This window comes from Notechis scutatus, chromosome 2 (genome assembly GCF_049901735.1).
Source record: "Notechis scutatus isolate UNSWTSFEM ecotype Mainland chromosome 2, rNotScu1.2, whole genome shotgun sequence".
In the NCBI taxonomy this organism is placed as follows: Eukaryota; Metazoa; Chordata; class Lepidosauria; order Squamata; family Elapidae; genus Notechis; species Notechis scutatus.
Genome location: NC_142010.1, coordinates 204,646,598 through 204,659,111, shown reverse-complemented (window position 1 = coordinate 204,659,111; position 12,514 = coordinate 204,646,598).

Below are 12,514 nucleotides of genomic sequence, written 5' to 3'. Positions count from 1 at the left end.
CTGCACCCGCCACAGCCTCCTTATCTCTTGAATTCAAAACATTGCACAGACTTAATCTTCAATTAACGAAAGAAAAGAGGTTTGTTTTCACAGTGGCTGTATGACTTATGGAATGAGATGTCTAGGGGAAGATTACAGCAGAAAGGAAAATTCAGTGCCTGTAGAATAAATGGATGATGTTTTAAATCCTCAACCATTTGTAGTTCTGTTGCCGACACCGATCATTTTAAGTAGGAGAGTAGCTCAAATCTGAGCAAAGAATTTCTATGTGGCTTAAATGGAAGGCTGATTTCTAGGAATTTGTCAGCCAGCATTTCTAATTTAGAACAGCATAACTTTGACCTATTAATTTTAAATGAATGAGCTATAAAGAGATAATCACAAGGGAACTTATCATGGTCTGATTGCTTTATAATTACTCAGGGAAAAAAGTCATGATATATATTTTCTATCAATCAGTTCACTGCAACTATATTGTCTGGAATAACTGTAAAAATGATGAAGCAACAGACTGGCTGTGGGCATCTTCCCTTCCATGCTGAAATGTTTTATAATATGGCCATATAATTTAATGTTGATATTGGAAGGACAAATTGAGTTTTATTATAATATATCAAACATTTAGGCTATAGTCTTATATTTTCTTCATAAAAGAAGAAAGAGAAAAAAAGAAGAAAGGAGAAAAATCAGATACTGTTCATGGATCCTGCTCACAAAAAGGTATTATATGTTAGCAAATTCATTTAGCTAAGGGCTGATCTGTAATGATTTATAAGGGATTTAAAAAGAACACTCTAGCAGGATGTCCAATAAGTTTAAATAAATAAATAATAGAATTCAATGTGAAACAGATTCATGCTAAGTATCCCATATTTCTGAAAGGTTTGACAGTCTCAGATATTGAAGAAGTACATGTGAAAATTTGACATACAATACCATGGAACATTATTTTTTCACACTATCAACAGTCTTACTGTCCTGGCTGAACAATGGACAATGAGCAGGGAACATGATTATGGCTTAATCATTATGATATTAAAAATATTGTGATCTTTTTCTCCTTCCCTTTCAGAATTACTACTTTTGGGACATCTGCAGCAAAGTCATAATAGTTGAGATGCTTTCTTTGATGGCATAGTCATAGCTGCCCTTTTGATGTTTTGTAGCCTCTCTGCAGATGTTCCAATCACTTTTTCTTTGAGAATAACCTGTTATAATCCAAAATGAAAACTTTTAACAATAGCCTTTTTTTTTTATCTCAGTCTCTTCTCATTTTTTTCTGGACAATCTTCCACAAAACTCCTTTGCCCTAAAAAAAAAGATCTACTCTCAATATCTTAGTAAGTTAAACCATCATGTTGATACTGACTTCCTGGCCAAACATTAGCTTCAGTTGTGTTAGAAAGGAAACAGCAACAAAACAGAGCTTGGAAAAGACCATGAAGAGCAAACTGATTGAATTAATGCTTGTTGTACAGATGCTGTGATGCCAATTCTATATGCTTTGCCACAAACTCACTCATAAAAAAGCTACATCTGAGGGAGAGAAGCAAAATTATACTCCTTGAGCACAATTACACGGCAGTACATTTAACTGAAATTAATAATCCAAATGAACAGAAATGAGATAAGGCAGGAAGGCAATTTGGGAAGAAATGAGCCAGTTTTGCATTCCCATGCAACTAAATTAGCAGTTGAAATAGAAAACAGAATGGGGCCAACACATTTTCTTTTCTCTTTTGCTCAACCCTTGTTAATATGTACAGCTTGTTTGTGCAGACTTTTGAAAAACCAAGTAGGCTTTCAGTAGCTTTGGGGAATGGAAGTCTTTTGGCTGTTAACTGCATTTAATAATTCCAAGTCCAAATCACAGTTTGATTTGCCAAGTGCATTGATATTTTTGTAATTTAGGCATTCCTAAATGCATTTGAGATTCTAGCCAATGACAGGATTATGAAAAGCCTAATGAAATAGAGGGAACTGATTGCATATTTCTTCTTTTAAAGCAGTACCCCCATGTGTTATTTTATAATTATCATTTTAATTTTCATTATTTCAAGAACACTTGAGCATATGTGGTGTTTATGTTCTTCAAGAAACCTAACCCAACTTGGATATGCTGAACTTTGTCTTATGTTTGGGTCAAACTCTGGAAAGGATCAAACTTTGGCCATGGGCAATATTTATTTGCTTATTCCCCAACATAATCTATGGGAGTAGATTTCTAAAACCAACATGTATATACTTTCTGACACCCAGGAGAAAAATGGAAACTGTATTTTTATTAATTTTTGGGTGAACCTATGACCTAGCTGCAATTCTAATTTATTCCTTCTTTCAAATAATAAACTATGGTACCTTTAATATAGTACCCATCAAGGTTAGCTGCTTTTGTTAAGTGCTCCAATATTTCCTACAATATAGCTCCATGGGGTTTATCATTAAGAACAGGTGATATCCTTGGAAGAAAGACTACTTCAGAAAAAAATTACGTGCATAAGCAAAAGTTTATTGCACCCCTGTTTTGATATCCTTTCCTCTTTAAAACAATCCTGATCATGGAATTTCCCAGTCATTCCCAATTGGGACATTTATCTTATCTAGTGGTTAAGAACTTGGGCTTGTTGCCTGGAAAGTCAACAATTTGAGACCCAAGTACTGTATGATGGGGTGAGCTCCCATTCTTGCCCCAGGTCCTGCCCACCAAGGATGAATGCAGGCTAATTCAAGTAGACAAATAGACACTATTTTGGTGAGAAGTAACAGGGTCCCATGTGCCTCGGCATACAGTCATGATAGAGATGTTATTTGATTGGGTAGGAATTCTGGGAGTTGAAGTCCACAAGTCTTAATGTTGCCAAGGTTGAACACTCCTGATCTGGATCATTATATATTGTTATCTCAGAATTCGTTCTTTCTCCAAAGCTATACTTTTCATTAAGATTCTTGGAATGCAGTTGATATACATTGCTATATATTAACTTCACCCTCTGTGTTCATCATCCTTTAAACCTAGGCCAATGGAATAGGATATCTATATTTTTGTGTTAATAAAGGAACAATAACCAAATAAGGAACCAATAACCAAAGCACCCACAGGACCTATTATACAGGCATAATTGTTTGGCATCTAAATTATAGAAGATAATTTACAATGATAATTCAGTTAATGAAATAAAGAGGGGAAATTAACTGCCTAGAAATTATTCCCTGGGAAATATAGTGTACTGACAGCATTGTTAAATTTTGATTCAGTAAACAGACTACTTAGCATAAAAATGGATTGCAAAGTTGTGACTCTTTTCTTGGTCAAGAATATGTTCAGCATGCATACATCAGTGTAACATAGTGATTAAAATGTTGGATTGTGACTGGGAAGACTAAGATTCAACTTTCAAGTATGGAGTTCACTATTTAATTTGGGTAACCTAAAGATAACCGCAGGAAAAACCTTAATGGTTTGTTTTGTTTTCCTACTGGATGTAAAAGCAGAATATCAATATAATCTGTTATTCAAAGGAGTGGGTGAATTCACAACCCTAACCCATTTACATTGATGAATGTGTAGCTGGCAGGAATCACAGCCAGTGTGTATAATGATGAACTATGCTATTAAATCAATATTTAATAAATATTCAATAAATTATTTGGAACCTGATTGATATCAGTAGGTCTTAGAATGAGATTTATTCAGTGGAAATATAGCACAAACATTCAGGAATGCTAGCACCTAACACCTGATGGGTGTGTTAAAGATACCATACATTACTATTTAAAATAAAATTTAAAAAGAAACCCTCAAGTTGTAGCTACCCACTCTTAAAATGTTGGAATAGACAAATCTTTATTTGGCATCAAAACAAAATCTGGTGTTGGCATCAGCCTGGGGTCATGGGAAGAGTTTTCCATCATTGGAAAACATCAGAAACTGTCTATTGCATTGACACCCGACCCGGGACTCCTTACAATGCTCTAAAACATTACCACAGCTGTGTGATCTCATGCAAATATCTGTTTGCCAGCAATCTGTTTGTCAACTCATGGAAATGCTGATTTCAATCTCCCACTGGATATAGAAATGAACACATGGTTCCAGTTGTTGTCCTATATCAGTAGGACTATTGTATCTGGCCTGCAAAAATTCCACATAGCCACTTTTTGTTTTTTGAAATTAGAATATGCACAAGGTGGGGTGTTTTTCCCCCCCATCTTAGAGTTTTCCCTTGGCTTCCCTTCCTTTTTATATGGCTGTCCACCTGTCATGAGACTCTGGATAGCTAACAATTCATTAAAAAGCATAAACAAAAACAAAACCCTCAAAGCCCTTCTTTCAGTCATTTATACACTGGTCATCTCCTATATGGACTACTGCTATGGGCTGCACATGAGGCTACCCTTGAAGATAATTCGGAAGTTACAACTAGTGGAAAATCTGGCAGTGACAGCAGTTTTGGGCAATATCTGAGTTGTACATGTAACGGCTCCTGAATCCCTGGCCTGAGTCCACTACCAGGCCTTGAGCCTTTTGGAAATGTCCCACAAAAGTGTTGAGTGAGCAAATGGAGCTGCGTGTATGCATGTGCTTGCCTGTCACACACATGGAACCATCCCCTCCCCCCCCGCCAGTCCGCAAAGCCAAAAAGGTTGGAGAACTCTGGCATATAACATCTCTGCTATGTAAGCTGCACTGGGTGACATTCTGCTTTCAATTCAAGGTGTTGGTTATCACTTTTAAAGTCCTTCCTGGCACGGGACAAAGTTATGCGACAAACTGTCTCTTCCGAATTACATCATCCATTTTGTCAGGCAGGGAATATATGTTGTAGAAGCCATTGGTTAAAGAATTCTGATTGACAGGATCTCAGAGAAGACCCTCCTGTGCTGTTACCTTCACCCTTTGTATCATGTTAACCCCCCACAGATAAGATTTCTGGCCGTCTGGCATTTCAAAAGAATGTTAAGATCTGGCTCTGACAATTGGCATGGAGGCCAAAGAGTGACATAGGGAGTGGTTGGTGATGTGACAGCACTCCATCCACCTTTTTAATTCTATAATACTTTAATGTTAACCTTGTTCTTAACTTTGGTTTACCTTTGTTTTCATTTGTGGTTTTATATCACTTTTTTATGTTTTCGTTGCAAACCGCCCAGAGTCATTTAGGTGAAATGGTTGGTGTAGAAATGTGATAAATAAGAATAAACAAATAAATACAAGGCAAACAATAACATCACAGGCTTGCTCACTAGCCTGCCCTACTGCCTGGGAGAACCACAACATCTTCAAAGCCTTGTAAAAAGCCAGCAGCATCCTGATTCAAAAGGTCAGGGCCATCTGAATTGCAGAAGATCTGCTGTTTCATAGCACAGACACTATGATAGAAAAGGAATGCTTTCCGGGTTCCCCTTATATGGCGTTATTTAATAGCAGGGATCTGGAGCAATTTCAAAGGATAGGCAGAAATAATTGGATACAGGTTGTCTCACAAATAAACCAGCCCTGTGCCATGAAGGTCTTCAGGTAATAGTCAGCATCTTGACTTACATCCAGATGGCTGCACAACTCATAAATTTAAAGTGTTACCTGGACATATGGAGGTGTCCCTATTACTCCTCCTTTCTGGACCAGTTGTAGCTTCCAAGTAAACTTCAAGAACAAAGCTATGAACACACATTGAAATAATGCAGGCAGCAGGTTATCAAAGCATGAGTGACCATAAGAATAACTTCTGGTTTAGGAATAGGTATAATTGGCATGCAAGATGGAACTCTGCAAAGCCCCCCCCCCCCCTGCATGCATGAATAAAATCTAGAAGCTCCAAACACTTTTTTGCTAGTTTGGTAATGCTGTTGGTTAAACATCCTATAACTCTGATTAGAAGAATTTATCTTTGTTTCACAAAGCAGCTTTTGCATGCTATATATCAATGAAGAATTCAGAGGTTACAATGAACTGTCCTGATATTGAGAAGGTACAGAAGAATTAGATTTATATAGTTTCTTCTGTAATGCCCAGGCATCAAACACCATAGAATACAACCCTATACAGATTCAGGCTACGTTATTTTAAGGATGACTCTTGGTCTCTTCCAGATATGCTGAGATTAGATTTCCAAGGTTTGTGGAATTTGGGAGCACTGAAATAATCCTGTCTGTTGGGTGCCAGTTTAGGAAAGGCAGGCTATTGGCCAGAGGCATCCAGCCATTGGCAAAACAAACATCATCAAGCCACAAGCTTGTACATGCGTTGCAATGTTCTAATCTATGCAAATATCTAAAGGCTTACATGTGTTTCATGACATCCTGAGTTGCATTATTTTACTGATTCTCTTGAGAACTAACATAAGAATAAGAGACGTTCAAAATTAATGAGAATAATTCAAATTATTTTAACAAAACTAATGTGTAACAAACTAACAAAGCTACACAGATGTAAGAAAATAAGATAAAAGAATCAAGAGTGGAAAAAAGACACAATTGTTATTTTTTTACTTTTCTGTGATCCAAGAAAATTAACTTGTATTTTAAAACAGATTAAACCTGGATGAGATGGAATCATATTACTTGGACTTTCGGTCAACATAAAGCCACTTTGAGAATCAAGAAGTACCAAATTTCAACAAGCTATTCTTTAGAATTCAATTAATCATTTCATGAGCACACAGTGACCCTTTTTCCCAACTGTATCCAGTTGTAGTATGATATGGCTAAAGCTTTACATATATACACATATTCCAGTTTTGAGGGATATTATTTAAACACATATTTCAACCTTAATTTCCTCCCAAGTTCCTAGCTCACTGTAGTAATAATAATATCTAAACAAAAAGACCTATCAAGCCACATGAATTAATGCCTTTTCAGATTTATTACATTTCCAACATAGGAAGAAATATAACCGACCTTTCAAAATATCTGTTGTGAATTTAATAATCCTTCAAAAAAAATTTGTGCTAGATTAACTTAGATTTTAAACCACAAGATTTTTTTAAAAAAGTTTCTTAAAATCTGGGATCATGGTTTGGCAGCATCGCTACTCCAATTTTTTTCGCCGTATTTCTTGTAGAGTTTCCAATATATTTTTGTATGGTAGCTTTGAATTGTTGATTTAGCCTGATTGGGGAGGTAGAGGGAGAACACCTTATCTAGTGCTGTAAAAATTATTGGATTTTCAATGATTATTAAAGCAGCTGGACAAAACTGAACAAAGGCTTTAATAGTAAATGATTTGTCCGATTTTGAAAAATTGTACTCTTTTTATATATTTCAAAAATATTAAATGTGTCAATGGTAATTAAGTGATTAAAAATTATAGGCAGTGTTAGCCCCCCATAAGGCCTATTGATTACAACAGAGAAGGGGGGGGGGGGGGGGGGGGTTGCCGTTAGGAAGGTGGGGGGGGGCGGCCCCCCCCCGGAAGGAGGGGGGGGGGGAATTAGGCACCGGGACATCACCAATTTTCAGGGCTAAAAAAAAGACCCAGCCTATATCACTAGGGCATAGGACATTCATGTTCAACTTCAGCTAGCATTATAATCCTAGCAATGATTCTGTCTCTACTAAATCCATTTAGAAGCAGCTTGTTCCAGCAATTAAAAATTTAGGGCATGGGGTTTTCAAGATGAAAAATATTTATTTAGTTTCATGCTTTACAGACCTCTATTAAACATGGCATTCTCACAGTGACCCCAAGTTTTAACTTATTAAATAAATAGGATCAGGGCATTTTTTTATTAGAACAATGTTTTCTCGCACTTGCAAGTATGGTGGATAATATAGAGAAAATGAAATTGCAAAAGAAATAATGTGCTATTAACAGATTTTGAACTGGGAGAAATGCCAGATGAGAGGGCAGCAATGTCAGTGGTGTATAAAAGAGAAGAGACCTCCGTATGCAAGCTTTCTGTAACTTAATTTTATTAGGACCCACTCAGGCTAAAGGATTTTCTGGCCAGAAAAGTGATGGCACTAAAACAAATCTCTGGAACCATTAAATGCTAGCAAGCCTTATTACATCTGCCCATGTGTTGATCCATCACATTTTGAAATTATTCCAAGAACTATCCTTATTGGAGGAAAATTACTTCTAGTGAGAACCTATTGCTGCTAGAGAGCGTGTCTATTCCAAATGCTCTTCCTGATAAAAGGCCACTCCTGTTCCCAAAGTGCTTAATTCATCATCCCTTTGACATCTTCAGCTAAACTGTTTCATCCTACCTTTCTTTTATTCCTCTGATTGTCAACTTTTCTTGACCACAATGCATTTAGTTTCAGACCTTCACCTATAGTTCTCTTGTGTAAGCTTGCACCATCTCTACACCACAAAAACTTTCTAATTAGCATTTGTCTCTCAGCCAAGACATTCTGGGACAAGCTACTGCTCAGCTGGAGTAATGCTCTGTTCTTATGAGAAGGTCCCAAATGGATACTCTATAGGGTGCAAAATCCATAATCAAGGCTCTCCAAGGAGTGCTATATTTCTTCTGGCAATGATAAGTGGTGAAAGGTATTTCTTGTTCTGTTTTATGGTCTAAATCCCACCTAAGAGTGAACGGTAACAAAAGTTATCTTTCTGCTATTTGAAACTTTAAGATGAAATGGGGTAATTGGGGCCATGAAAGATTAAACTAGAGGTAAATGCTGAATGAACATAAGTGGTCCCCTGCTCCGTTAAAAAAATCCTATATAAGTGTGTGGTTCATAAGGGGGACACAACATGAGAGAAGAATGGACATCAGCTCTCCTTATGCTTAAATTGCAATCTGAATTCCCTTTTCACTCAGAGTTCTGCCACTAGGCAAAAGATATAGGTATGTTTTGGATGGTTATATCAAAGTTAGGTAACCTATCACACCCCAGATGTGCTGAACTTCATTCTTCATCACTGTCCATGTTTACAGAGATGCTGAGAGTTGCAACTTATGAGTATCTGAGCACAAACATCCAGAAAAAGATGGTGGCAAAACATTTCTGTATTGCTGCTAAGACAATACACATATCCATGAAGTTATCAGGATTTGAGCTTTACTTGGCCAAAACTTTAGATTTTGCTTGCAGAAGCTATGATTGGTTTCATAATTACACAATTTTGGATGCCATCTCAGCTTTTGATTTGGGGCACAATAAAAATGCATGTTTTAATTTATTAAAATTATATTTTTAAGTCACTGAAAGAGAGAAATCCTTTTAACTTTATTGATCTCATATAATTTAGTACTATACAAGACAACTATTTGTTCTCTGTTATTATGATTACTATTTGTGTTGTCATGGCTCAGTTATCTTAAAGTACACAGTGTTTTGCAATTTAACTTTAATTATACTCAAGGGTGTGACTTTACAGTGACATTTGCTGAAAATCTCTGCTAATACCTTCATTGCAACAAATGAGTCTCACTAATGGACCCCATGAGATGCACCCATCAAAAATCACTTAAGACCACAGAAATCACATTGCTTCATTTTGGACATAACACTAAATTATGATGGCAACATAAGGAGATGATATATTTGCTTGTAAATTTTCTTGAAATACATGACACCTATGCCCAAAGAAACAATGCTTAACAAAACATCAGCCAAACTTAAACCATGGTTTCAACATTGTCATGTTTTCCTAAAATGTAGAGAACCATAGCAGAGGTTATTTAGCTCCTAGGTTTTGAGACAGCAGTTGGGGGGGGGAATCAAGTATCCTCCTTGCCTTAAAATATTATCTAACTCGGATTACCATTTCTACCTCACAGTTCAGCTCACGGTTCTAGTGGAAACTGAGTTCCTTTCCTTGCTTGAAACTGTCTGTAGACCTTCCTGCCCCATAGGTTTTGTTGGATCTCACTGGAAGCAAGTGTTTTCAAAGCTTGCTTGGTGATTAAAGAGCATCCACAATTTCTCGGCAACAAACTCAGGACTGCATCAAAAAAATCTGAATCACCCATTTAAATAAATTCAACATGGAGTACATTGGGACATGAGCAGATGACATTTTTGTTTATTAATCTGGTGGATCATTTCCCATAATGGTATTTTGGTTTTCATATCTTGCCCAAGACCTTTTCCTGAATTCACTGTAACGCATACACAAAACCAGCAAGGCAAGTCAAGCAGGAATCAGACCGTCAAAACAGGTGCGTACCATTCTATGTGTTTTCAGAGGCTAGTAGTGGGTTAAAAACAGGAAGAACCAGAAAGTAGGAAAGGCTTTGGAGATAACGTCTGAACAACAAGTATGATGTAAGGTCGAAATTATAACCGCTTAAAAGAGGTGATAAATGACTCATGTAACATAGGCCTGTGTGCAACCACAATGTGGGAGGCCTGGTTTGGGAGTGCAGCTTCATGTGCAAAGATAAATCTTCCAGAATAGGAAAGGAATGAATAGAAACCGACCATCAACTTACCATCTCAGGAAATGTAATAAACTGCATGATTGCATAATGTATTAACCATCACTGTGATACGTTAGCAAAAATGCACTGGGGAGTGTCAATCTGTTTCTGAAAGGGAGGGGGAGAGAAAGGAGGGGAGGTATATGTTATTAAACATACTGATTAAATTAGAAATGTGGAAAAAAGTTCCTTTGTCAACTGCGCATAATCTGATTTGCTCTTTCTTCACTTCCTAATGTTGGGAAGATTCTGAACTTCTCTCTCCTTCCCCCCATATTATTAAAGAGACATTGGACTTATATTTCTTTTCTTTTTTCTTTTCAGAAAGTTGATAATTGACTTTCCTCTTCTGACAAGAGTAATTTTGCAAACACACATCAGCATGCTTCTGAACATTAAATTATAAATTGAAGCCTGGGGCTGTCGTTGCACAAACCCCACAAAATGAAAAGTTTACATAATAAGCTGCAGCAAGCTTTTAAAGTGTTGGCAGAGATAAGTAATAAGCTATGACCTTTTTTTTTTAAAGAAAAAGAAAAAAAAAAAAATGCTGCCTTTGCCAGTTTCTGGAGCCCGAAACACTTTTATTGGTCTTCATCAGTTCATGTCACCTATGCTCCCTTTTGATTCAAAAGATAGGGTATAATATTTTTATTATTACTCTTTGATAGCAAGAATATAAGTGGGTTAGGCTCAGGGCTGGGATTCAACCGTTGCTACTACTGGTTCAGTGACTACGCTTTGCATGTGCATGCGAGCTGTGCGCGCATGTAAAAAATCTTAAGCTGTGCTACCCAAACAGTGGAAAAACGCTGCATGCAGGTGCTCAGCATTTGAAAAGCCTCTTTTTCCCTGCTTTTTCAACCTCAGCTGTGCCACGCAAAGCAGCTGAGGTTGAAAAAGCAAGAAATAAAGGACAGGTAAGAGCCCAGGCGGGTGGGTGGGCCAAACAGCAGCAAACACAGAACCAGTTTGGTGTCTGCTGCTCTTCAGAGCTACCGGTTCTATAAAGCCAGGCAGAACCAGTAGCATCCCAGCCCTGGTTAGGCTTCTTCTCCCATGATTCTCAGGACGTCAGCAGGTCACCAGGAATTGAGATTCAGACCATTTTCAGGACACCTGGTTGGAGAGAAATTGGTCACATTTCAGTAGACCAATCAATGGGATTCCTCCCCAGCTGATCACAACACATTGGATATACCTTGAAAAGTTCTGGCATCAGGCATGGAATAAGAACGAATGATCACTTTATATTCTCTATGAAGGAAAGTAACTATGTGCTACAGATTTGATTCTTAGAATGCAAGGTATAAGTGCAGGTAAGCAATTAGATATTTCAAAAGAATGCCACTTTGCTTAATTAGCAGCTAGATGAGGAAAATGTTGCTTGCCATTGTCTCCATACACTATTCAATTGAAGAAGCTATTTATGTATGACATTTTGCAGAAAATGTGTTCCAAGTGCTTCACAAAATAGGCAGAGGTAAACAATCTTATGCCCAGATGCTTATATACATATATAAATGGGATATTTTGGGGGTAATTAGGAACTGAACTCATGTAGGTGGGGTGAGGTATAACTAGGCCTTCATTTTCTGTCTTATTTTGTCTTATTTATTTTATTTGTATAAAATATTTATTTATGTTCATATTTATTTATTTTCTTATTTTACTAAATTTATATAGTCACCCAATGATTGTAGGTTTCCTGCTTCAAATGGCCTTGTCTTGGACACTTTTTGCAGTCATGCTGCCAAAATATATCAGAATGTTTGAAAAATTTTGAAGACCACACTATAAATCAACTTACATTTTTTTTTAAAAAAAAACCTGAAGTTGCTCAGATCTTCTCCTAAAGTGAGACAACTAAGAGATCAAAAAATGTGAATAATTCTGATTGGGTCCAAGAAGATTCCTTCTTAGTTTATTGGGTCCAACATTTGTTTTTTTAAACATGACAATAAATGGTCTTGATGCACACACTTGAAAAGTACCAATGCACACTTGAAAAGTACCAATGAAGTTCCTTCTTGAGTTGCTTACCCTACCTACAAAGCCAATATTTCATGTTCTTCCAATATAATAAATTCAATAAAAATTCTGAATAACTGTCAGGAATTAATGTCAAA